Source organism: Lissotriton helveticus, chromosome 4_1, assembly GCF_964261635.1.
Source record: "Lissotriton helveticus chromosome 4_1, aLisHel1.1, whole genome shotgun sequence".
Taxonomy (NCBI): Eukaryota; Metazoa; Chordata; class Amphibia; order Caudata; family Salamandridae; genus Lissotriton; species Lissotriton helveticus.
Genome location: NC_136063.1, coordinates 736,606,035 through 736,633,203, shown reverse-complemented (window position 1 = coordinate 736,633,203; position 27,169 = coordinate 736,606,035).

The following is a 27,169-nucleotide window of genomic DNA, read 5'->3' as shown; positions in this document are numbered from 1 at the left end:
GGATACTGACTGGGGAATTATAGGCCTGAAACACAAGTATATAGGTGGTTAGAGGACTACATGCATAGTGCATAGGGGTTTGAAGCAGTCCATGTCCTAAGGCCCTGGATCACTGTATGAGTTCTTATATACTGATTGAAAGATTATAGTACTACAAGGAGAGACACTGGGTGAATGTATAATTGGTTGTATTTTACTGCAGTGAATGGATTAGTACATGGTGCTGAAAGGGTCGCTAGAGGTGTGCAAGGTGAGTAACAGGGTGTTTGCAGCAGTATATGGATACTGACTCGGGAATTGTAGACCTGAAACACAAGTGTGTAGGTGGTTAGAAGACTACATGCATACTGAATAGGAGTTTGTAGCAGTCCATGTACAAAGGCCCTGGATCACTGCATGGGTACTTAGGTACTGATTGAATGATTAAAGTAATGCAAGAAGATACACTGGGTGAATTTATAATTGCTTGTATTTTACTGCAGTGAATAGATTAGTACATTGTGCTGAAAGGGTCACTAAAGGAGTGGAAGAGGAGTAACAGGGTGTTTTTGGGAGTGTATGGATACTGACTGAAGAAATGTAGGCCTGAAACACTAGTGTGTAGGTGGTTAGAGGACTACATGCATAATGTTTAGGAGTTTAAAGCAGTCCATGTGATAAGACCCTGGATCGCTGCATGAGTACTTGGATATTGACTGAATAATTTGAGTAGTACAAGGAGACATGAAATTACCAAATGCTTCTATTACAATGGTTGCCCAAATGCACACAGACTCACAGTGTGATTCTAGACAAGCAACAGTATTCACTAGTCTGGAAGGGGTAAGGTGACTGCACACATTCTACATATTTCAGAACTACACTCTGGTGTGAAAACCTGACTCATTTTGCAAATCCATAATGACTGGCTTCTAATAGTAGTAAAACATGACAACATGACATGTTTTAAAGCAGTTATGTGTTTGCAAAGACATGATTTACCCAAATGCTTCTCTCCCAATGGTTTCCAAATGCAGACAGTCTCACAGTGTGATTCTAGACAAGCAACACTATCCCTTGGACATTCACTAGTCTGGAAGGGGTAAGTTGACTGCACACATTTTACATATTTCAGTATTGCACTTTAGTGTGAAAGTCTGACTCATTTTGCGAATGCATAAGCACTGACTGGCATCTAATACTGTTAAAACTTGACAACATGACAGGTTTTAAAGCAGTTATCTGTCTGGAAAGACATGAAGTACCCAAATGTTTCTTTCGCAATGGTTCCCAAATGCACACAGACTCACAGTGTGATTCTAGACAAGGAACACTATCCCTTGGACTTTACCAAAACACATTCACTAGTCTGGAAGGGGTAAGATAACTGCACACATTCTACTTATTTCAGTACTGAACTTTAGTCTGAAAGGCTTACTCATTTTACAAATGCATAAACAATGACTGGCTTCTAATACTACTGAAACTTGACAACATGACAGGTTTTAAAGCAGTTATCTGTCAGCAAACACATGAAGTTATCACATTCTTCTCTCACAATGGTTTCCCGAATGCAGACAGACTCACAATGTGATTCTAGACAAGCAAGACTACTCCCTGGACTTTAGCAGGAGGAACACTTTACTCTTATTAAAAACAAAGGTACCACCCACAACCCCTCACAAATTAATAACTCACCTTTCAAATTGATTTGTAGATTAATAAGTATGTCAGTCACACACCAGATTTTCTTATATAGAATGTCTGTACTGCACTGCTCTTAGCAAAACCAGAAAATGGCAGACTTTCCCTCTCATTCTGCACACATACACATGTAAATATCATTTCACATTGCTTCCCACATTAATTCAAAAGCTAACACTCATCTCTATTGGTTATTCATTTCAACTCTTTCCAAGTGACATAATTTTAAACCCTACCCCCAATCTGCTTACTGCCTGTTAACATAGTAACAGTTCATGGAACACTCAACTGAGCACACAGGTCACAAGTTCAGCACACAATGTTGCTAATCCCTACAGCAAGTTTGCTTGACTTTTCAAAATATCAACTTATCCTATATAATGTTCCTTTTAAAACAGTTTTTGTTAACCAATAAGAAACATGCATTTAAAAAACAAGAAACATGCACCCTCAGTCTAGAATGTTCTCAAACAACCAAACATTTCTTTTCTTTTTTCAAAACTGCATCTTATCCACCATTTTAGAAAAATCTTAGTTGTCAAACTGCCAATTCACATACAGACACCTTCTGAGTGCATCCAGACCTCCCTTCAAAATGCTTAGAGTGTGAATTGTGGGAAACACTATTTACTGATGCCAAAGATATGCAGAAAGCAGAGGCATTGACAAAGACCTAACTTTGCCAAATGTAGACATTAAATGGATTGGACAGGGAGGATTAAAGTGGCACCAATTGATGCCATTGGTTAAATCCTTTTTTCATCTCCAAACACTCTGACCTCCTAATTGTGCACTGTGGTGACAATGGCCTAGGCACTTTGACTGGGGTAGGTCTGGAAATGCTTATGAAGGACACCTTTGGAGAATTGATGCCACTCTTCCCCCAAACTGCCTTTGTCTATTCTAACATATGCCAAAGACAGAAATGGAACTGGTCCAATCAATTTTGTCCACAGATTGAGAAAGCTGGGAAACATGTCAATAAAGCTGTTTCTGTTTATCTCTGAGATTATATGATGTGGTCCATTTACCACAACAATCTGTGTTTCAAAATGGATGGCATCTAAGGGAGAGATGATGTACATTTTACAGATGAGGGTAACAGAGTCTTCCTCATCAACTTTAGACTCTGCATAGGTACTTACTTATAAGTACCAAAATCTCTCAATAAACACAACGGCTCTTATAGAGCCACCCAAGATCTAAACACGTAAGCTTGATGTATATCTAAAAAATATGACTTTTTTTGCTTGAAGTCGCGCACCCAACGTGTTAGGAGTCATGCACCCAACTCGTTAGGAGTCATGCTGGGTGTGTGACTCCTAATTTGACCATAAAAAAAAATTGCACCTAGCACTAATTTCTATTCTCCCAGGGGACCCCATCCCCTGGGGCCTATGTACAACATTGGGGACCGTGCGGGGAGCCCCAATGCCCCCACGGTCCCAGCCAGATCCCAGCGTCCTTCGGGAGCCAGCTTTGCTTTTCCACACGGGGAGCTGCTAACATGCAGCTCCCCGTGTTGAAATGCAATATGGTTTGCATTTTGAAAGAGAGAGCAGGTTTCCCTGCTCTCTCTTTCAAAATCCAAACCAAGTTTGCTATGACAGGGCGGGAACCTCGGCTCCCGCCCTGCCATAGCAAACAGCAGTTTCCCAGGGGTGGGCACCCCGGGACACTTCAGGAGCTGGCCCTGGGGGGTGGTGATCCCCAGGGCCCTCGATGGCTCCAAGAGAGGGGCCACATTAGGAGTGTTGACAGCCAGTTGACAGCGAATTAGCATGCAGCTCATGATCGGAAGGGTGCGCGCAGGGTGCGCATAGGGTGCGGGGATCCACCGCGGCCATAGATATATATGTGATTTTACTTTTGATTTTCTCTGCAACTACTCAATGGATTTACACCATTTAACCAAAAGGCACAAGTGTGAACCAAGGGCTACAACGTTGCCAAATTTGTTGTAATTCCGTTCAGCAGTTCGAGCTGTAGCTGTGGCTAATGGTTCCTATGGAAAATTGCATGGGGAAAACACGTTTTGGGACTCCCCTTTTTTCTTGGCCCTCGCTTGACAAACCACCCCCAAACTTTCAAGATAGGAGCGGACCGGAGCGCCCCACCAGTTTTGTAAATTTCACGAACATTTATCAATTGGCACCAAAGACATTGGGAATAGAATGTTGCAGATTTCCTATATTTCCTAGCAGCCCGTCCCGATGTTGTACGGGTATGTATTGCTTCCGACCAGTAGTATATTGTTTTGTAGGATTTCGTTTTGATAGCATTTCTTATCTGTGACAGGCCTGTGAAACGCTCCGAATCACAGTGCACTGCTGATGCACTTAAGAGTGCGCGTTCAGTAGTGTGTGAACTCGAGTTTCCGTACTTTATTTTTCCTTGCAATATTATATAGCGCGAACTCGACAACATGGCATGTGCACAATTTACATTACAGAAGAACACATTCATTTGTGGTAGGCACGGGGAGATAAAGCGATTTGCCTGGAATCACAGGATGTTGAGCTGATGCCGAGATTCGAACGTAGCTCCCCAGCTCTAAAGTTTGCAATTCTAGAACTTGTGGTGGGAGGTGTGTCTAAAAGTGTATGTCGGTGCTGGCCATAAACGCGAAAGTTTAGTGGTGAATCTTTCATCTCACGAACTCTCAAGGGCAGAAAATACCGTTCTGGAAAAAGGATTAGGGTTTATTCCTACACTCCGACTTGATCGGTTCAAACTCCACTGTGAGTTAAGTCAGTTCTTTAGGAAATTGCGACTGAAGAACTTCTTTGAGTCGGGTGGCACAGATCAAACAACCGGAGTAAAAAGTGACACTGATTTCAGGTTGAAATCTAATTTTGTACCCCCCCCACACACTATCGCTCCCGAGATTCTGGCCTTTGAGCAGGCAGTATTCAAGGAAGTGGAACAGATGCAGGAACCAACACCTTACAAAAACCTAACTGCAGATGAGTTTAAGGCAATCCAAACTCTCAAGAAAAACGACAAGATCGTTATCAAAGGAGCAGACAAGGGGGGTGGCATTGTAATTCTTAACAAAGAAGACTATGATGCGGAATGTTTACGCCTGTTGAACAACGCCACCAACTACGTCCCCCTAATGGTGGACCCGACGGATGATCTACGAGATGAGATTTGTGAGTTGGTGTCAACAGCGGAAAGGGATGGTTACATCACTAAAAAAGAGGCAGATTTCCTAACAACTTCAGAAGGCCGGGTACCCTATTTTTACATACTACCTAAAATTCATAAACGGAAGTTACCCCCACCTGGAAGACCGATAGTATCAGGTCTAGGATCATTGCTTGAACCCCTTTCAAAATACTGTGATTTTTTCTTGCGACCCATCATCCAATCCACATGTACCTATCTGAAGGACACGAAAAGTTTCTTGTCTTTACTGAGATCTATTACCTTACCAAATGATCAATGCTTTCTTGTCTCAATGGACATTGAGAGTCTATACACCTGCATCCCGCAGGATGAGACCATCAAGGTGGTGAAAGAAGCCCTTGAGAGAACACCTTGGGAGTATGCCACATCAAAGGTATTTGTAACGGAATGCGCTACCCTTGCCCTGAAACGTAATTTCTTTGAACATGATGGCAAGATTTACTTACAAGCTACGGGGACATCGATGGGCAGTACCTTTGCTCCGTCGGTGGCGGGCCTATATGTCTTCGATTTTGAGACTAAGAATATTTTGAGCGCCCTGAACCCGTTCGGTAACAACATACTCATGTGGCAGCGCTACATAGACGATATTTTCATGATTTGGCAAGGTGATGAAGCGGTTCTATTGAATTTTTTTACATGGCTGAATAGACTTGACGATCATTTGAGATTCACCCATGAATATTCCAGAGATGATTTGACCTTTTTGGATGTCCAAATCAGGAGAAAGGAGAATCGGCTTGAGACAACGACATTCTACAAGCCAACTGCGAAAAATAATTTGTTGCACTTCACCAGCTACCACCCGAGAGCCCTACGGGAAAATCTCCCGTATGGGCAGTATTTAAGGATACGTCGCAACTGCAGTAACCTCACTGATTTTAAATCACAAGCCAATGCTTTGTCTATCAAACTACAAAACAGAGGATATCCGCAGAGGATAATCAACAAGAGTCACAAGAGGGCTCGCAACCAGCAGAGGGATATTCTGTTGGATGAAAATCCCCCCAAAGAGAAGGAGGAAATTCCTTTAACCTGCGTTACTACTTTTAATTCGCTGTCCAACGCAGTGAGTAAAAGTATTAAGAAGAACTGGAGGATTATAACCAGCAATAAAGCAGATTGGAAGAAACCTTTACTGTCCTACAAGAGAGCAACTAGCCTGAAGGACTCTTTGGTCCACACAAGACCCAGAACTGAAAGGACGACTGATCCCACACCAAGCGTTCTCAACGCATGGGGCCTTCCACCGGTTAAAGGCCATTTTTCATGTGGTAATTGCAACGTGTGCCACCTGACTTCCAATACCAAATACCTAGACTTGACAGATGGCACCCGTTGGGAGCAGCGTGGTCATACGAATTGTAACACCACCAACGTGGTGTATCTCATTACGTGTAGATGTGGCCTCCAATACGTGGGAATGACAACGCGGCGTACAAGAATCAGAATCTGTGAACACAGAAGTAATATACGGTGTAAAAAGATGACCACAAAACTCACCGTACACTTTCTACAGGCTGGACATACCCCCAATGACTTACAGTGGACCATTCTAGAACATCAAGAATATGGGTCTGAGGCGTCGCTTTTTGAACGTGAACAACGTTGGGTGTATCGCCTTGGAACAAATAGGGTTGGTCTCAATGATGATATCCCATGGGGCAGTGTCCTGCGAAGATAGAGGATTACACTATGTCCATGATTTGTCATGTTCTGGTTCTCTATGTCATATAACAGTTGACAAACTCGACTTTTTTATCATCTCTGAACAGTAAACCTATGTAGGGAGTATGTTGAGTGTTCGACTAAGGGAAGCGCTGTTAGTATCAATATTATTATTAATTGCTCCATTTGTATGAAGAAGCAGGATATGTAATTAGCATCTTGATACTCTGCTTCCTTGACATAATAAGTATCACCCATCATATATTCGAAATGATACTTTTTGTAATAATGAAAACTGATTAACTGCTGGTTCGAGAATATTACTATAAATTACAGCGCAGTGTGGTTACTGATGTCAATGCGGGGGCTCGAACTCGCGATGCTCGGCATTAACAACCCACTTTTTAGCACTGTATCCCTTTAAGATTGCTCCCGCGGACGATACCACGTGACTACAAGCATCCCACGTGGTGTACTCTGATCCTCCCAGGGCGTTCCATATACACAGGCTGAGTTCCCGGTGAAACTACCGCTTCCGGGAGGGTTGGACAAGAAAGCAGGTCACGGGCGGGGAGCCGCGAGTGCAGAAGTAAGTGATACCCGACCAGTTAAACATTCGCCCGGGGCCCCTGGTTTTCCACGCTATTATTATTTCCGATAGTGGGGAAATTGATACATGCCTCCGCCCTTTATTTTCTCCCACTACAGAAAGCCACCGCGTGAAGTACACCCGCGCCACCCTCACCGAAGGGGCATCTTAATGTCCCGCTTTTTGTGAGTAATTAAGAATACGAATGAAATATAGCACTCTCGTTTCTTTTCTGCTATGTAGAGGTTCAAAGCCCTTGAGTTATGTATTGTACACATGACGTTAAAAACGGAACATTTAATCCTTCACTCGACTATGATTATTATTATGGGACGAATGAGCCATATGTATAAGGCAAGTCTGACTTGAATTGAAAGCAGGATATACATGCGATTTGCCCCGCTCTTTACCGGCAGAATTGGTCGGGCATGTTGGGATCTGATCCATAATTTTGAAGCAATCGGCACCCATTCATATAAATGATATTACACTGCACCGTCATATTTGGACGGGCTTTGTTTCCAGTATGACACATGAAGTCAGCTCCATTAATGCAGCTTATTCTGATATATTGGACCACAATTGAGATCTAATTATGTGTCATTGTTTGTCTTTGTCTCTGTCCTTTTTTTTCCCCATAGGTTGCTATGATTGTTTCTGCAAATGGCATGAGATGACATGGTTAACTGTTGTGTGATGATTTTTTTCACACATTTTTATATTTAATTATTTTTCACATTTAGAGCCTCCCGGGAGGGTACGCCCTAGTGCGCGCACACCACCGGAGGACTAATTATTAGGTCCTGAAGAAAGCTGAGCAAAAAGCAAAAAAACAGCAGAAACATGTCGACCGATTTTTAGGACTCGGGTTCCGTAACTCAGAACCTTGTCTAGTCCACTCACAATTTTTAATCAATGCGGGTTGACCATCATTAAAAATTTTTGGACCTGGTTACAACCTATGCATTTTTTAATTTGCACTAACACCACACGTTTAGTCACTTTTTGATTTGGGCACTGTTCCACTCACCACATCCTGCTCCGCTGTAGTCAGGCGTTGTAGCACGCTAGGGTGATACTCGGTCACCCTAGCGGGGACCCGATGATGAAGCATGTCACCAACTAGTGGTGAGTGAGGGTCCTTCTAAATGAATAGAGCTTCACCATTGTAGATTGCTAGCTCTAGAGGGTGAGAAGTGTACCAGTTGGTATACTAACGGAACTGGCAGTACCATTTTATCTTAGATGAAGACAGAGCACTTTTCATGGGGGTTTATTTATTTATTTAACCTTCACCACACGTTAAGGGAACGGTGGTTGTTGTTTTTCAAATGCTTGTGCCAAGTCACTCCTTTGTTGTTTGTGTATGAACTAGCCCGGGGTCTAGGAGTGTCTACTCATACCCTCCCTCTCTTGTTGCTGATATATTGACATAAATGAGAGAGACCTGTGCATTTTTCAAATCGGTGGTGAAAAAATATGAGTATGTTGCTGGAGATGTGGGCTGCTGTGCCACCAATGTACTTACCGGGGAGGCTAAACACCCATTATTCCGCAACTTTCTTTCCGCATACCATCACTCCGCATACTTTCATTACGAAAGTACCATGACTCCGCAATGGCATTACATTTCATATGCTTTTACCACGCATACATTTACAACGAAATTTCTTGTAAATGCATGAATGGCAAAAGCATGTTTTTTTAATGTTTGGATAAGGTAAGTATGGGTATATGGGGATATGTTTTGGGGTACTGAGGTATATGTTTTGGGGTGTTTGGGTATTTTAAGGGTTCAGATATAGTTTTGGGTTATGGGGTACAGGGGTAGTTTTAGGGTTTAGGGATATGTATGGGTTTTGGGGTAATGGGGTATTTTTAGGGGTCAGGGCTAGGTTTTGGGGGATAGGGATATTTTTAGGGTTCAGGGGTAGGTTTGGGTTTTGGGGATCAGGGTTATTGTTATGGTTCAGGGCTAGTTTTGGGTTTTGGGGTACAGGGTTATTTTTATGGTTCAGGGCTAGGTTTGGGTTTAGGGGTACAGGGGTATTTTAGGGTTCAGGGGTAGGTTTGGGATTTGAGGTACAGGGGTATTTATAGGGTTCAGGGCTAGGTTTGGATTTTGGGGTATAGGGGTAAGGGGTATTTTTAGGCTTTAGGGATAGGTTTGGGTTTTGGGGTACAGGGTATATTTATAGGGTTAAGATGGGTTAGAGGTTAAGGGTGTTGGGGTATTTTAAGGAGTAAGGGGGTGTTATGATTATGGGGTGCAGGGGTATTTAAAGGGAGCAGAGTGGACCCCGGAGCTGGAATGTACAGAACCTGGGAAGAAAAAACAATGAAATATTGGGCACAACGCTCGCTTTTTTTTCCGTAATCCCGTGCCCCGAACACGCCCACGCCCCCAGCACACGGCCACAGCACACAATATGAGACATGGCATGAAGGGCGGAACGTACCACACTCCCCCAGCGTTTGTCACGCCCCCAGCACACACCCACAGCACAACGTAGACACGCCCACAAGGGACTACTTTGCTGGCCCGGTTTCTTTACCTTTTATATGTATATGGTGGGCATCTGCATAGCCTATGTCCTTCTGCTGCAACTGCCCTTTCCAACGCTGTATTGGGTGTTGTGATTGGTGCTGTGGTTCCTGAGATTACCCGCCTCAACGGTTTGGGCCCTCTCTTCATTATATTAGTGTATATATATATATATATATATATATATATCTATGCTCACATGTGACATATCTTAATAAGGCAGATGCCCAATTGTTCGTCATTATTTAATCCATTCATTCCTCATGTACTGAGACTCATGATGTATTTGGATTCCATTTTTCTTTGCTTACAACTTTCTGTTGCCACCCATTGAATTGCTTATTACTTTGTCAATTCCAAAATATACCAATATATTACAATCTTCTCCATGCTTCCCCTGAAAGTGCCTGGCTACAGGTTATGAGTGGTCATTATTAGTAATATCTCTACAGTGCTCCAGAACTTGTTTTTAACCGAAAATCCTTTGCTCCTCACATACCATTTGCCACAGGGGCTTTTTAATAGATGGACTGCATATGATATTGTGCACATATTGACCTTATTTATTCGTATCACTTTTTTGATATGTGGGATCTACTAGGGTGAGCTCTCAGATCCATTGCAAGACGCTTTGTATATTAAATATTCTAATAACCTGGTATCTTTCCAAAAAATGTTGCCTCCCTCTCATAGGGCAAATAACTATGGACCAATTAATCTCTCAGTGATTTGCTCTTTCTAAAGGTCAAAGAAGGAAAGCATCCAGTTATGCTCATCAGTTTGGTGACTGCTTTTAATAGTCCACAATGTTTTTGATTATCTTTCATATTTGGGGAGGCTGTATACTATCAGTCATAATACTATGTGGAACATTCCAATCATCAGATCTGACCTTGGGAATCTAAAATTTCTACCTTTATTTCGTGTTAGTTTGATTTCTATCTTCCAATAAAATATGTTCAGGGTATCCCCTTTCCCTGATGTGAGACAGAATTACTTACTGTTCCCTTATGAAATCATTACTACAGTTTCTATGCGTTCCCCATATGGGATACTCCATTTCAACTTAGTAGGATAATAACTCTGAGCATGGAGCAAACTAAGCATGGGCGTAAAATCCGTTCCGCTCGCGGATTTTGTGGATTTTGGGCAAATTCGCAATCCGCGAACTCTCGCGAACTTGCCGGAAAAGCTGGCAAGGAGTAGAAACACCCAGGAGATGAAATTCAAACAATCCGGCCACTGCCGCGATACAACCAGGCCAGTCCAGGGAGGAGAGCGACTCTCTACCGCCAACCGCTAGTCGGAGATGCGTCCCAGGGATAGAGCCACACGAGCAGTCGAGACGAGTCGCACGGGCACAGGAGTCCAGTCACTAAACGGCCCGAAGGGCACTCGAAGATCCGAGACCTCCTCCATGATGACAGTATCAAATTCAGCGGCCAACCCCTGAAGTAGAACCGCGACCTCCTCAGACAGCGAAACAACAATGGCGTCAATCCGTACGCCTAGATCGAGGGCGTAACAATCAATGGTTTCGTGCAAAGTTGTTATGGCCTCAAACACATCCCGGGGCGTGAACTCTGTCACGCGTTGCAAGCATTTCAGCCCCATCTCTGGAACAGTCACCCGGTCCGGACGTGAGCCATGAAGAAGGGCACCAGCCGCCATCTTGATCCAATCAACACCGTCCCCCCGCACACACTCAGGGACCAGGCCGCATTGCGAGGGCACCGCAGGACGTGTCTTCAGGTCAAACGGATTGTGGGACAAGGTCCAGAATGGAAGAGTCACCAAAAGGCTAAAAGTCCCGCCGGACCCCGGGAGCCGGCCGCCTATGTCGGGGGCGATCTCAGGCTACACCAGGGCAACAAGACTTGGGGAGGGGGCAGGAGCCAAGCGCCCCCTCCGAGTCCGCGCCACCACACCGCCCCTCGGGGGCCTCCGTCAAGCGGCTCGGGGAGGCACTGCAGGCAGCGGTTCTTCAGATCAGTGGCTCTCACCGGCAAGGCTCCCCTCCGCCAGCAACGACCGTTGGCGCTGTGGTTGCGGCCGGAGGCCCCGCCTAATCAACGCCCCGGTCTCTCCATCTCGTAGGCCGCAGAGCAGTCGGGGAGAAATCCCGGGAACGGCGGCATGCAGGAGCTCCGGGAGCAAACGGTAGGTGCTCGTTATCTTCCTCGATCAAAGTATGCCTCCGTGGGCCAGGATATGTGGCAGGATAACCATGTGGGGAAAAAGGGCTCGCGGAGCCGAGCGACTATGTGACCATTTCGAATGCCTGCTTGGCTCCTCCCCCGAAAATTATGATTTTTAATCAGAATAACTCCTCAGGTTGACATTTGCCTGACTTTTTTTTTGCAAGGAGTCCATTTTGGTGGGGGGAGGAGGTAGGAAGTGCCCCACAGTCTCCAACTTCCTGTTCCTGTCCAGCAGGCTCCTCCCAGTGCTTTCTTCATGTGCTGGTCACTTTGATTTGGATCTTGACCTGGAAGGATTACTTTTTGTGGATGCTGCTGGATATTTGGATTTTTGCAAAACTGAAAGCACTCAGCAGGTGCAAAAGTTCAATCTTATCATTAGTAACCATTCCCTGTAGTGCTTCCTGAGGGGCCCCTTCAGAGTTCAGTTGCCTACTTGCAACTATTCTATGACCCTGCTCTGACCCTCACAGCAGGCTCAGAGAATAGATACAAGTATACAACAAAGGTCCTGTTAAAAAAATTACACTGCAACAGAAAGCAAATACAGATAAGGAAGCAGGTGCCAGCCTGGAAGTTCAAATTCAGTGACACATTAATCAGCCCCCAATTCATTCATGTCAGTAGAGGCAGGGCAGGTGTGCTTTTCCCCCCATAATCTACAGTGATGAACTAGAGGGTGGCATGGGTGAGCCAGAGTGCCATGGGTGAGCCAGAGGGTGGCAGTGGTGAAACAGAGGGTGGCAGTGGTGAAACAGAGGGTGCTTTGATGAACCAGATGTAGAAACAACATGGTCGCGACCGTTGCTACCCGAGAAGTAAGTTCGCGTTTGCGAACTGGTAAAAAACCCTTGCGAAATGGCAGAAACACTTGCGAACACAAAAAAAAAAGGAATCCGCAAAATTCACGAGAGTTCGCGGATTTTGCGGATTGCGAATCCGTAAATACGCAATTTCGCGGATTGCCAATTCGCAAAATCCGCCCATGCTTAGAGCAAACTTTTGCTAGCTGTAGGCTTGCAAAGCAGACTTGTCATTAATCAGTCTTGCATCACTTTCACATCCACATATGTCACCTTACATTTATCAATCTCAAACTGAAATTTTAACTTTAGGTCACTAACATGGCCTTCGCTGATTTAACTAGAGTGAGTTCCTGTTGAAATTTAGTTCTGACTACCATAATCTGTGACAGTGTCTGAATCCATTGCTCTTGTTAGATGGTAATACGCAAGGAAAGGGGGGCTGCTCGGCCCCAACGAACATATGGCTGAGCCCGGCCCCCCTGCCCTCTACCCTCTGGGATGGGGCGTGCCCACACCCCAGGGGAGGTTGCGGCGCGATGATGCGACCTGGGGCGCCCCATCACCGATTGGATCTGGCCCCCGCCGTTGACCCGGAAGCGGTGTAATGCTTCCGGGTCAAGGGGAGGCGGGTACGTTTAAAAGGCCTGGGGAGCGCGGGAGGCGCCCTCTTTGCACCCGCGCTCCCCAGGCTTTGTCCTCGCCTCAGTTCAGGGGGCCGAATACATTTTTATTTTCGTTTCAGGTGAAGCAGGTCGCCATCGTGGGACAGGTTGTCGGCGTTGACCAGCGTGGGGCGACGATCGGGCGCCGTATATGTGACACGGAGCCCAGCTTGTGGAGCGGGGAACTTTCTCCCGAGGTCGCTGGTGTATACCCGGCTCTATCGTACATTGAGAAGGCGCGGTAAGCGAGTTAGATCAGGAAAGTGCTGGTGATCTTCGGAACGTGCGAGGTGTGCTGGCTGGTGCGGAGTTGGGTTGTCGCCGATAATAGATTGTGGGGGGCAGGCCCCTGGCTGCAGCGTGTGCAGAGTTTTGTCGTTAGGAGGGCTGTGCCGGTGATTTTCACTGCGGGCAGACGCGTGGGGGGCAGCAGTCAATGGCAGCCAATTAAGTGCACAAAGCTGCTTTCCTGGACTGAGCAGTTAATTCCTGGCTAAGCAGGGAGGGTTTTGCGTTGCTTTCCCGGCCCCGTTTTTATAATTCCAATTGCATTTGGGCGCGCTCGGTGTGTTAGCTAGACGACAAGTGGCCTGATAAAGTGAACAAGCGAAGCAGGGCCGGCCTGGGGTAGTAACTGGATGGAGACCCAATAGTGTTCTATATAAACAGTGTGCTTGCTGTAAGGACACAAGTTCACATCAGTATTTTGGCATTTTTTGTGTACTTTTAAGCCTTTACTGAGTCACGGGGACTGTTGCAGTTTAAAGCAGTGGGACAAATTGTCGCAATTCTTTCGGGCACAAGTTCACATCAGTATTGGAGCACTTCGTGTGTTTTAGGCCTTGATAGACCTGAGTCAAGGGGACTGTGGCAATTTAGAGCCGTTTTTGGCTGTTTAAATATTGTGAGGCAGTTTGTTGGGGGCCCATCCTCACGAGGGGTCACTGTCTTCTCAACCAGGTTTGTCTTTAACTTTCCTCTCATCGTAGGTCCGCATTTGGTGTACAGCGGACTGGACTGCCGGGACAACACACGGTGGACGGCGAGAACCGAGGACACAGGCAGGCCCGCATTTCACTGCTTCTGGAGGGCCGCCGGGCTAGAGTACGCTCACCCAAGCACCCAGGCTAGCTAGTGTGTTGCGTTCACAGTTGCGTGATGCGCACGGCCAGCCTGTAAGCCTCCAACTTGGTGCAGGTACAAGGCATACAGTGCCCATAAGTAACATGTTGTGCAGTGTAGGTTGTGAACCACTGTGTAGAAATGTCTAATAGGCGGGGTGCAAGGGGTTCACGAATGGAGCTCATATTTCAGACCATGATGCGCAGAATGTCAGCGATGGACAGGAGATTAGGGAAAGTAGATCAGTTGGGAAAGACCGTGGCGGAAATGGGCGAGAGACTTGAGGCGCAGGCAGGGCCATCAGGTAGACCCAAGCAAGTAGCAGTGCCCCCTAAATCAAGGGGTGAATTAGACGCCTTACCAAAGCATGGGAGGGCCAAGAGGACTTATGGGCGGCATCCTAAGCCACGTGGGGGAGGGGGGACCCTGGGCAGTCCCTAATCTAGTACCGACGGCACCTGAGGCTCCCGCACCAACCTTGCCATCACCCATAGGTGTACCCAGGGACCTAGCCCCACCAGTGGTCCCACCAGTATGCCCAGTGGTACCCCCGGTGCCCTCCACGCCAGCACCTTTCCCGGTTAGTGAACCCCCTGGGGCTGGTCAGGTACCCCCGGAATTGGCAGCGCAAATAGCGGCAGTACTCTCCTGGTTGGGGATTGGGGGGTTTTACCCTCATCAGCTGATCTCTCAGCAGAGGCGTAAAGACTGGTGGCTCAGATCATGTTGGCAATGGGTGGTGGTGGAGTGCCAAGTGCACCAATTTCTCCCCCAACAGGTTCGGCCAGCGATGCGGGGAGAGACAAGACTTTAGAACCTACGCGAGTCACTGAGATTGGTAAGGAGGTTGCTTTGCCGGTATTGGGTGAAGGTTCTATACTCTCCCGGGGGGAGAACCTGGTGCAACATGTGTCACAAGCAGTGAAAGAATTGATTTGGGCGGACAAATATGTGAATATATTCTCATTGTTGATTGATAACAGGGAGGTGGACTATGCGAAGTCTCAAAAGGATTTTATGTTGCCAAGCGAATGGCGGTCTCAGTTGTCTAAATTCAGGGTGGAGGAGACACTGATTAATTGGATCAGAGCCTTCTCTGTATTTACGGCGGTTACCGCTGAACGTTCACCCAACTTGCAGGCAGAGATGGCGTGTTACCAAAGTAGAATTGCAATGTTCAGCGAGAAGCATGGGGGGAACAGATGGAAGGAATATGACAATTCTTTCAGGAAATCTAGGGAGTTTAACCACTCGTTAGCCTGGGATAAGGTAGACTCCATTTCCTGGCATGGCCAGTTTTCAGGTGGTCAGTCCACAGGGGTCGCCACAAGTTGGAACAAGGGATATTCGCCCAAGCCCCAACAGCCCTTTCTGCCAGCGCAAGGGGGGGGTGGGTTCAATAAGGCCAGAGGCAATGGAAGTGGAAAGGGCGTGTGTTGGGATTTTAACAGGCGCACATGCACCAGGGCAGCGGGCACCTGAAAATTCAGACATGCATGCTACATATGTGGCCACTCATCCCACCAATGAGATCAGACTAAGCCAGAATCCCTCTAAAACTATTTTTTAGATTCTGAAGGATATCAGTGCCAAAAAAGCTGTCCTTTCAACGGCTGCTTCCAACATACATTGTGAAAAACTGGCCTCCTTTTTCATACACAAAGTACGGGCGATTTATGGTTCCTTTCCAGCTACACCCTGTCCTATCCCCTCGAGTACCGAACCAATTAACAAACTCATGACAATTCCTGATTTAAACCAGGACAAATTCCTCAAGCTTTGCGGGAAAATTAAATCTGGCTCCCCTGCGGATCCTCTAAAGCCTACCCAATTTAGAGAAGCATCCACGCTTGTACTCAATCTTCTTCGCCAGATTATTAATTCTTCTTTTAAATCTGCTATTTTACCTGCAAGATGGAAACAGGCCTGGGTTTCCCCCATTATCAAAAAACCTACGCTAGACCCTACTAAGCCAGAGAACTTTAGGCCTATTTCATTGCTCCCCTGGCCGGCCAAGGTGGCTGAGTCACACGTCAATAATACTCTGACGAACTTTCTCTGCTCCAATAACATTCTGGATACCTCTCAGCATGGCTTCCGTGCGGGCCACAGCACCGAAACAGCACTCTTGAGCGTGACGGAACACCTTCGAACCATCATGGATTCCGAGCAGACGGCAGCGCTGATCCTATTGGATCTTAGTGCTGCCTTCGATACAGTCTCACAAGAGGTGCTGTTGCATCGACTGGAGGCGGCTGGGGTCGGTGGACTGGCACTAGATTGGTTTAGGGCTTTCCTAACCGGGAGATCTTTCCGAGTCTCCACCCCCTGTTCCTATCTAAGGAACGACTAATTGAGCAAGGAGTCCCCCAGGGGTTGGCACTCAGTTCTACGTTATTCAATCTTTACGTCCAGCCACTGGCTGAGGTCGCCAAACTGTGGGAGCTATCAATAGTCTCATACGCGGACGACACTCAGTTAGTGATGGCGCTGAGTGACGACTCCGGGCTGAGCTCATCCAATTTTAAACATGGCCTAACAGCAGTAACAAACTGGATGACCTCAAACTACCTACAGCTTAATGCCAGCAAGACTGAGGTCTTGCTTGTAGGAAAAGATGTCTCTGCCTGGGAAGAAAAATGGTGGCCTGAGGTTCTAGGTAACCTTCCCGAGCCAAAAGATGAAGTAAAAAACCTAGGAGTCTGGGTAGATTCCTCCCTGAATTTTAATAATCATACTAAGAAGGTTGCCGCCACGTGCTTTGGGATCCTTCGGAACCTCAAACCTATTTTGACATTTTTCGACCGTTCCACCCCGTCAGCTTATGGTGCAATCAACCATCCTCTCTCGCCTGGACTATGCGAGCTCTTTGCTTCTAGGGTTTAATCAGGCAGAGGTAGGAAGATTGCAGCGGGTGCAAAATGCGACGGCTAGAGCCCTGATAGGGCTCCCCCGCTTCCATTTGGTTACGGGCACCCTGAGGAAACTCCATTGGCTGCCCGTGGACAAGAGGATTCAATTCAAGGCCCTCTGCCTTTCATTTAAAATCCTGAAATTTGCATCTCCACCTATGCTCTGTCCTCTCTTGACCCCATATGTCCCTCGGCGAATCTTGCGATCGGAATGCCAGCACTTGGTAGTGATCCTTCGGATAAAGCGCTCGCGGATGGGCGGCCGCTCCTTCCGCTATCTGGCGGTGAAATTATGGAACGCCTTACCGTTCCAGGTAAGCGTCTTAAATGATCTTTTTATGTTCAGAAAGGCCATTTAGACCCATTTTTTCCTTTAGACTGTTCTGTTATGTTAGAGCCACCACACTGTGCCAGCAGTAGTCCTTTTTCTTACTCTTTAAAGCACTGGGACACCCCTTAGCTGGGGCAGCTGTGCGTTTTATAAAAACATGTAACATAACATAACTTAACATAACATAACACAACCCAGGGGTGGTGGCGTCCAAAGTCTTGAAAGAGCTAAGTCTAGGTAGGGTAGCGGGTCCTTTCACTGAGATCCCAGTACCTGACTTTGTTTGCTCACCCCTGGGGGTGGTCCCGAAGAAAGAAAAGGGCCAATTCAGACTCATACAGAACCTCTCAGCACCTAGGGGAGCATATTTGAATGATGCAATCGACGAGGGCATCTGCAGCGTCAAGTATGTGTCCTTTGACCAGGCGGTAGAGATGTTGAGAGTTCTGGGTCACGGGGCACTGATGGCAAAATCAGATATTGAATCAGCTTTCAGATTACTGCCAGTACATCCTTTGGACCACCACCTGCAGGGTTTTTCCTTTGAGGGCAAATACTATATGGATATGTGTATGCCCATGGGTTGCTCCGTGTCATGTGCTTACTTTGAGACATTCAGTTCATTCCTAGAATGGGTGATGAGACAGGCAACAGGGCACCAGAATGTAATGCATTAACTGGACGACTTTCTTTTGCTGGGGACAGTGGGCTCTCAGGAGTGTGCGTGGGCATTGAAGGAATTTTGCGTGCTGATGCGGACTTTTGGGGTCCCGCTGGCGCCAGGAAAAACAGTGGGTCCGTCTACATGTTTGGAATTCTTGGGCATCGAACTGGACTCTGTGGGGGGTTGTTTCAGGTTACCCAAGGAAAAGATTGTGAAATTCAGGACAGCCTTACAGCAATGTTTACCGAGAGAGAGATCACATTGCAACAGCTGCAACAGACCGTTGGTCAACTGAATTTTGCATTAAGAGTGATACCAATGGCACGCCCATTTTCCAGCTCAATCGCACAGGCCATGAAGAGCCTGCGGGACAAACATCATCACACCAGGCTGTCAGTTGAGGTACGCCAGGACATGCGAATATGGATGGGATTCCTGGAGGATTTCAATGGCAGAGTGGTGTGGTGCGGACCCCCCACCACATCGGCGGAATTAGGTCTATGGACCGATGCTGCTGGCAGTGTGGGGTTTGGCGCCATATTTGGCAACAAATGGGTGGCACAAAGGTGGCCTGAGTGCTGGGAAGAAAGCGGTCTGACAGCAAACATTGGTTTTCTCGAGCTCTTCTCCATATGGGTTGCATTAACGGTCTGGCCTGAGCAGTTGTCCAACCAATTAGTGATATTCTGGTCCGACAACATGACGGTAGTCGAATGCATCAACCAACAGGCAGCGCGATGTAAGTTTATACTCCACCTCATAAAGGAAATTGTGTTAAGATGCTTGAAATTGAATGTGCAATTTAAGGCCAGACATGTCCCAGGGGTTTTGAATAACACGGCTGATGCCCTTTCTCGCTTTAAGATGCAGCTATTCAGGGAACACTTACCTGCAGCAGAAGCTTCACCAGCACCCTTCCCAGCAGCACTTTAGCAGATTGGTGCCCCAACTCCATAACCTCGTGGCAGCCAGTTTATCACCCAGGACCAAGACAGCTTACGAAGGGGCGTTCATGTCTTATTGCAATTTTTTGGGACACGCATGGGAGTAAAGTGGGGGCAGGAAGTGCATTTTAACTCATACATAAATGCACTGCACGGAGAGGGGCGCTCGGCGGCGACAGCTAGCAGACACAAAGCGGCCGTCTCTATCTTTGCACAGTTGAAAGGTGTCAGGGACCTCACAAACAGTTTTTTGGTGCGGTAAGCTTTAACGGGGTGGCGTCGCCTACAGGCAAGCCCCGCTGATTACAGACGGCCGATAGGTTTGGAACGGTTGTCCCAGGTGTTGGATGCCTTATCTGACACATGTAGCTCCCCAGAGGAAATACTCTTATTTATAGCTGCATTTGCTTTGGCTTTTTATGGGGCATTGCGGGTAAGTGAACTGGTGGCCAACAACAAATTGCACAGGTTGGGTGGGCTGCAGCGGGAGGACCTCACTTTAAGGAGTGATTCTATCTGGTTAACGATAAGGAAATCAAAAACTGATCAGGAGGCATGGGGTGATAGCTTGGTACTACACGGGCACAGACTAACCCGTGCTACCCGGTGGCACGTGTGGAGGCATACCTCAGGCAGCGGGTGGCCGGGGCAATGGGGTCATTGTTAATGCACAAGGATGGTACCCCATTGACCAGGTTTCAGTTCCAAAGAGTTTTAGCAATGGCAATTGCCAAGGCGGGCCTTGATCCCAAGGAATTTGGGACACATTATTTCCGAATAGGTGCGGCCACTGAGGCAACAGCGAGAGGTTTGCATGCCACCAGTGTAAAGAGGATTGGGAGATGGTCTTCCAACGCTTATAAGTGTTATGTGCGGCTGCACATGTTGTAAATCAACACAACCTGACACCTGCCTTGTTGTCTGTTTCCTTTCAGTTTCTGTGACCTGTGACGCAGGGCGGAAACTGTTACCTCAACGAATACGATCAACAGCAACATGGCAACATCAAGACGACAGGAGGAGGACGCATGTAGTATGGGTTGTTGGTCATTCTTATGTAAGATGAGCTAAGTCAGTTTTCTTTGCAGGTGATTGTGTACCGAGGGCAGAGAACAGGGGTTGTCAGGTCTCATTTCATGGTAAGGGGGGGCTCTGCCTAAATCAACTGAGGAGATTCGTTTCAGACTTACTCAACAGACACACCCCGCCGCTATCAATTGTCATCTTGCATCTTGGGGGGAATGACTTAGTGACACTGGGCAGAAGGGTCCTATTAGAAGAGATTATCGCGGTAGCGGGTTGGCTGGCGAAGGTGCTACCGGGTTGCACCATAGTGTGGTCTCAGTTAATACCTAGGCTGCAGTGGAGAGGGGCGGAGTCAGTTAGGGCGTTGAATCACTCGGTAAAGAGAGTCAACAACAAGATTGAGAAGCTGTTCCGGACACCTCACTTACAGAGTTTTCCGCATGGGTGAATTTGGGGGATCACTTTTACTTGCAGGATGGGGTCCACTTGACTGAGGCAGGCAATCACTTATTCGCGAGGAACATACTAGCATGGTTAAAGGGTTTCGCGAGGTAGGTATGACCTTTCAGTGTAGGAGGTTTGGGGGGGCCAGATAGTCGGTCAACTATGCTGGCCTGTGTCGGTAAGGTCATGATCGGTGAGCAGCAATTTAAGGTCCTTAGCGGGCGGCACCATTCTCGAATGGGGTCGCCCAGGTGGAGGGGCCAATGGTCTCTCCTAGAACTGCAGGGGCAGGATATCCGCTTGGTCGGAAGGGTGCGGGGGAGGGAGTAACACTTTCCTTGTGCTGATAGCAACCCCGCACATACACTATGATGTTATAAAGTGGCGAGAGTGAAAGGGCCCACCTCTTTGGTTTAATGGAGTTCACGGAGCATACGGGGTAACCAGGAGAGGTACATACTCTCTCAGTAACCGGGCCCTGTTGCGCATGCGCACTCATCGTGAGGGCGTAGCTGGTAATAAGGATCTGGCACCGGTCAATGACCTTGCCGTAGGCCCAAAAATTGTTTGGATGCAAAATTCATATGTAGGATGTTAGATTCGGGTAGGAACACGCTGTATTAGACATTTGTTAAGGTTAGCCCTTCATACCTGTCTACGTTGATGTAAATCTAATGTCAGAATTTTGCATATTAATGATTGTGTAAATAATGTTTATTTTAACAATTTTAATTTGATTTCATATTTTAATAAATACATCCAGGGGGTCCCGAGACCCCCCGCCTTCCAAAGAAACTCTTCGCTGCCTAAGTTCCTGAGTGTATTGTTGTGGTGCTTGCTTGGCAGGGAGGGGGAGGTCGGTAGTCCCAGACCATGAGGAAAGGGGGGCCGCTCAGCCCCCACGAACATATGGCTGGGAACCGCCCCCCCTCCCCTGTACCCTCTGTGATGGGGAGTGCCCACACCCCAGGGCAGGTCGCGGTGCGATGACGCGACCTGGGGCACCTCATCACCGATTGGTGCTGGCCCCATCACCGATTGGTGCTGGCCCCTGCCGTTGACCCGGAAGCGGTGTAATGCTTCCGGGTCAAGGGAGGGGCCGGGTAAGTTTAACAGGCCTGGGGAGCGCGGGAGGCGCCCTCTTTGAACCTGCGCTCCCCAGGCTTGCTCCTCGCCTCCGTTCATGGGGCCGGATAAATTTCCCACCCACCATCCCTTAAAACAGCAGTTTCAGTTGGACGTTTGTTGCTATTATCCTGGATCTTGTACTGCCAATGTAAATATGTTGAAAAAAAATTCTGTGGGACTTCTTTTCCTTAATACATGTAATATTGGTGAATATGAACAAGTTTGGTATGTTTGTAAATGTTATATCTGGTTTTCTCCTTAGGCCTTTTTTCCTTTCACAGGAGTCTTATTGTCGTATTTATTGTAATCCTCGGTCAGGCGGTAAGGTCATGATCGGTGAGCAGCAAAGCAGCAATTTAAGGTCCTTAGGGGGTGGCACTATTCTCGAATGGGGTCGCCCAGGGGGAGGGGCCAATGGTCTCTCCTAGAACTTCAGGGGCAGGATATCCGCTTGGTCGGAAGGGTGCGAGGGAGGGATTAGCGCTTTCCTTGGGCTGATAGCCTCCCCGCACATACACTTCGACGTCATAAAGTGGCGCGAGTGAAAGGGCCCTCCTCTTTGGTTTAATGGAGTTCACGAAGCGTACGGGGTAACTAGGAGAGGTATGTACTCTCCCAGTAACCGGGCCCTGTTGCACATGCGCACTCATAAGTGAGGGCGTAGCTGGCAATAAGGATCTGACACCGGCCTGTGGAAAAGTAAATTTTGTCATGTTCTATGTCCCTACGTGTCATCCATCATATGTTATGTGTGCATGACCAATATGCATATGTTATTCCCCATGTCCGATTCAAGACGCAATTATAGTTGTGTCCCCCTCTAGTATGCCAGTTTCCAGTCCTCGTGAATACTACGAATATCAGGCCTATGTAAAGCTACGTTGCCACGTTTCTCAGTGTGCACGTTATTCCATTATAAAGTCCCCGTTTCTAGGCCTCAACAGGGCCCGGACACCAGATTCAGCTCCTGTCTCCTGAAGCCTCGCTGAGGAGGGATACAGCCCCCACCTGTATCCTCGACCCTTCACTTACTTCCTGCCTCGCAGTGCCCGGCCCAGCCTGGCTCAGTCTCTGAGTCTGCCAAGAATATGTTATGATCCCAGTTATCAGTTCAGCCCTCCTTCTCTGCATTCCTAAGCTACTGAACTGCATCAATAGTTTCCGTCATTGTCTAGCCTTCACGTCTCCACGTTAGAGAAATACTGCATTTAATGGTCATTTAATATTCTTCATCACGCACTACATGTAGAATAATGCATGGTCCAGTCTTAGAATCAAGTTAGCCTTTCCCCTCCTAACTTCTAGTTCATATCAACATGTTCTCTAAACATCAGATACTAGATACTGTTTAGGTACATGTCGCTCCGACCCTCCAGACTTCAGTCTCTGCTCCTAGCACAGAGTTCATAGCCCCCAGCTTCTCCTAGTAACACGTCATTGCCAGTTTGCGCGCACCATCAGGTTAGAGGTCCCGGCTCCTTAGGTAGCCCCCTCCATGGTTTCCGCCCCATTCATGACATATCCTGTTACGTTTGCATCACATGTCTATGTATACGCCCAGTTACACCTACTTTCCCCCTTATCTTTCGCGACTGCTACGCGTCACGCCTTCTGCTCCACCCACTGCTACGCCTACTGCAATGTAATGCTATGTGTTTGCGTTATGTATATATGCTCATGTATTGTTATTAAAAGGCAGCGCGCTCATCCCAGATCCAGCCCCAGCAGCTGCTGGGCCCTGCCATCCTATTCCTATGCAGGTTGTCCTGTTCCTGTCCTTATGCTGTATTAAACCTGCAAAACTCCTACTACCTCGAATCTTGACTCTTATTTATTGAGCTATCTGTTATGATATATGTCTAGTCAAAAAATAGGGTATTATTTATTTATTTACCACATAATGGCGCCCGAATAGGGACTTGCCCTTTCCCCACGCGTCGGTGAAGCCACGCCGACCCCCTGACCCTCTGCAGTCGTGACGGAACTCTTCTGCGCAGTGGCAGATATTTCTGCTCAAGTATCCCTCAGACCCACGGAGAAGACGGAGGAGGCGGTCCAGCATCCAGACGAGACGGTGGAGGAACGCGGCGAGTCCCGACCAGAGCCCAAGCCAAGAGTCCAAGGTCCGAGGTATCCGGAGGTCCACCCGTAACTGAAGTCCGAAGTCCGAAGTTCGTCGTCCGTCGTCGTAGCAGTCCAGTCCAGTCTGAGGCCTTCCGTTCTTGCTGCCCGGTGAGTACCGTTACTGGGGTGGTATCTAGACAGGGTCAATTTAATTGACTCTGGTCTGTGGGTTGGTGGTACAGAGTCCCACAAACGAAGTGTCCACTTCGGTGGATGCGGGTCCTGACGTGTCTCTTTATGAGACCGGTAAGTTTCGTACTGTTTCAGCAGTGCATCTAGTTTCTGTTCTAGTCAGTTTCTGTTCTCGAGAAAATTTATGTGTTCTGTTCTCAGTATTTCCAGGTAGTATTCTGTTCGAACTGTTATTTTTTAAATGTTTTTCATGTATTTTAATGTCGTGGTATGAATGGGGTATAAGTATCGTGTTCATTGTGTATTATATTGTGTCTAGATTACAGTTCAGTCATGCCCATATTTTCCAAGTTACGTCAGTTAAAAACTAGAAAGGGTCTGCTGGAAGCAGCAGTTCCCGTCCCGCCCAGGGACAGTCCAGGTCACTTTATGTATCAGAAACATGGCATAAGCGCCATATTGTATCTAGATTTATGGGTAGAATATACCAAACAGTTAGAAGAAAAGTATAGATGGCCCGTATCGGGTACATGGGATGCCGAATGCATCATGCGAGTAGAAGAAGCATTATGGAAAAAGAAAGCCAGACAGTCACAGAAAGATGCCATCGAGTTATGGCGCAAAGAAGCTCATAAAAGAACCGAAAAAGAAATCAGAAAGTCAGAATTAAGTAGAGAATCCTTAGAACGAGCCCAAGAAAAAGAACTAATCGAGATAGGTGAACAAGTCAAAGCCGAACAGTCAGACAGACAGAGGCATGCCCTTATTAAGGGTATGTACCCTCTTCTTGCCGAAGGCTTGCCAAAAGCGACCCCAGAGGCATCCAGTAATTTCCCGCCACCACTAGTTCCGACCAAGCTACGTCACAAACCGACCGCAGCTGATATTTTTATTTCGTCCTATTTGGACGACACAATCCCTGAATATGTAAATCCTGTCCGCGCTCCGCCAGTCCCTGTAAATCAGGTAATTCCTACTCCCCCAGACACCGGGGTGCCCTTAACAGCCCCCCCGGGTCAGCCCGCCATACAAGTCCAGCCCACGTTACAATTACCCACCCTGCCAGGACGAAAAGCATCAGTTGATGATTCTAGTTTAGGGGCTGCAGGAGGAGGTCCTCCTCAAACCCCGCCGCCACGCAAGCGTTTATCAGCACTCGAATGACATGCTCAAGCATCACAGCGTACTCCCAAAAGTAATAAGTCTGTTGCAGAAATCAGGCAAGCCCTTGGCGAATGTGTCTATGACCCAGTCCCAGGCGAGAATAATATGGTTTTATATTCAGTACGCGTAAGGAGGGTGACCGAGTATCTAGTCACCCTACCCAATATGAAAGAAGATCTAGACAGAATATATCGTTTCATCCGTACAGGGGATGATCCAGAAAGTATTAGTGATGCCATGTCTCAAAGGAAAGCTGAGATCCAGCGTATGATATTAAAGTTCTTAATTAACTGTCTAATAAGAGAACAAGATTACCCGTCTAAAGATCCGGCCGAAATGAAAACTCTAACAAAGTGGAGTGATAATATAGCCGAAGGAAAGCACAATACCATTGGTGCCATGGAAAGTATGTACAAGAAAATCCGTAGAGAGATAATAAAGATACACGAACAGCGTAAAGCAGCACAAGTAAGCGAGAAAGAAAGTAACTCTGATCCTGAAGAGGAAGACGACGAGAATACCGCCAGAATAGCGTATGTAGGAAAATCTAGATTTCCAGATCGCCATTTACGCCTAGAACACAAGCCAATTTTCCATCATTCAGCACCAGAACAAGGTTCCCTAGAACAAGTGTTCCAAGCTACCGATTACATTCTGAAATCACGAATCGGTTACAGTGAGTTAAGTACCATGCATGAACAAGAACTAGCCCGATCAACAGTCCGATGGATTACTGATTCTACCACTTTTCCAGACGAAATAGTGGCACAAATGTTTCTGAAATTGCCCCCAGCCGAGCAACGACTGGTGGGTATGTATATGATCCAGCACCTCATTTCTCTGTATGAGGGTCAGCACTCTGATCCAGGTCCGTTACACGATGTCCTGAACGAGTTACTCCAGTATAGATGGAAAGGTCTAGGTACCGATTTAATTAGTGTCATTCTAGAACAGCGCCACAAATATAGAACGTTTCTGAACGCGCATTTTGTTCATGTCTCACCCCCAGAAAGTAAACCATTTTACATAGACAGACAGAACCCGTTACGAGAAGTGCATCCAGTTAAGTCAGAGGACGGTGAAATGCAACGAGTGTTTGTTTACACCCCGATTACAAAGATGGAACTCCTCGAAATGAAGAAATTAATTCCCTGTCATGACAAAGATCCAGCAGGGTTCCATAGAGAATTAAAAGACATGCTCCGTATGGGAGAATACACTTACCCAGATATCATTAAAATGTTAAAGGTCCTGTTGCCCGCAGGGGTGTATGAAAAGCTAAAGGAAAAAGAATGGGAGGTGGGAGAGAAAAAGATAGATTGGGCAGTCCTAGATGCAGAAGATAAGATACGTGTACCAGGTACTGGTCTAGGAGAGAAATGTAAAGAATTACCAGAATTATTGATTCAAGTTTTACCCAGATTATTAACAACGAAAAAGGAAGACTGGGATGCAATCTCAGCCTGTAAACAGAAGCAAGATGAAGACATTAGTGATTTTTATTCTAGGTTTGAAAAATGCTTTAGTATCAACAGTGGCCTCAAGACAAGTAGTGAGTCATACCCTCACCTTTTTGTTACTAAATTAGTCGAGAATTCAAGTCCACCAATTAAAAATCGAGTTTTGAAAGTCGAAAGCACCTGGCAAGCTAATACCCCGTCCCAAATGCTCCAGATGCTCCAGTACCACCAGAATAGAATCAGAGAAGAACAAGAACACGAAAGAAAACGTATGAAAGACACGAAAATGAAAGTACTAGTTGCACAATCTGTTCCTCACGACGGTCAGAAGAGGGGTCCGAATCAAGCCAGTCATCCTGCAGCTCCCGTTAA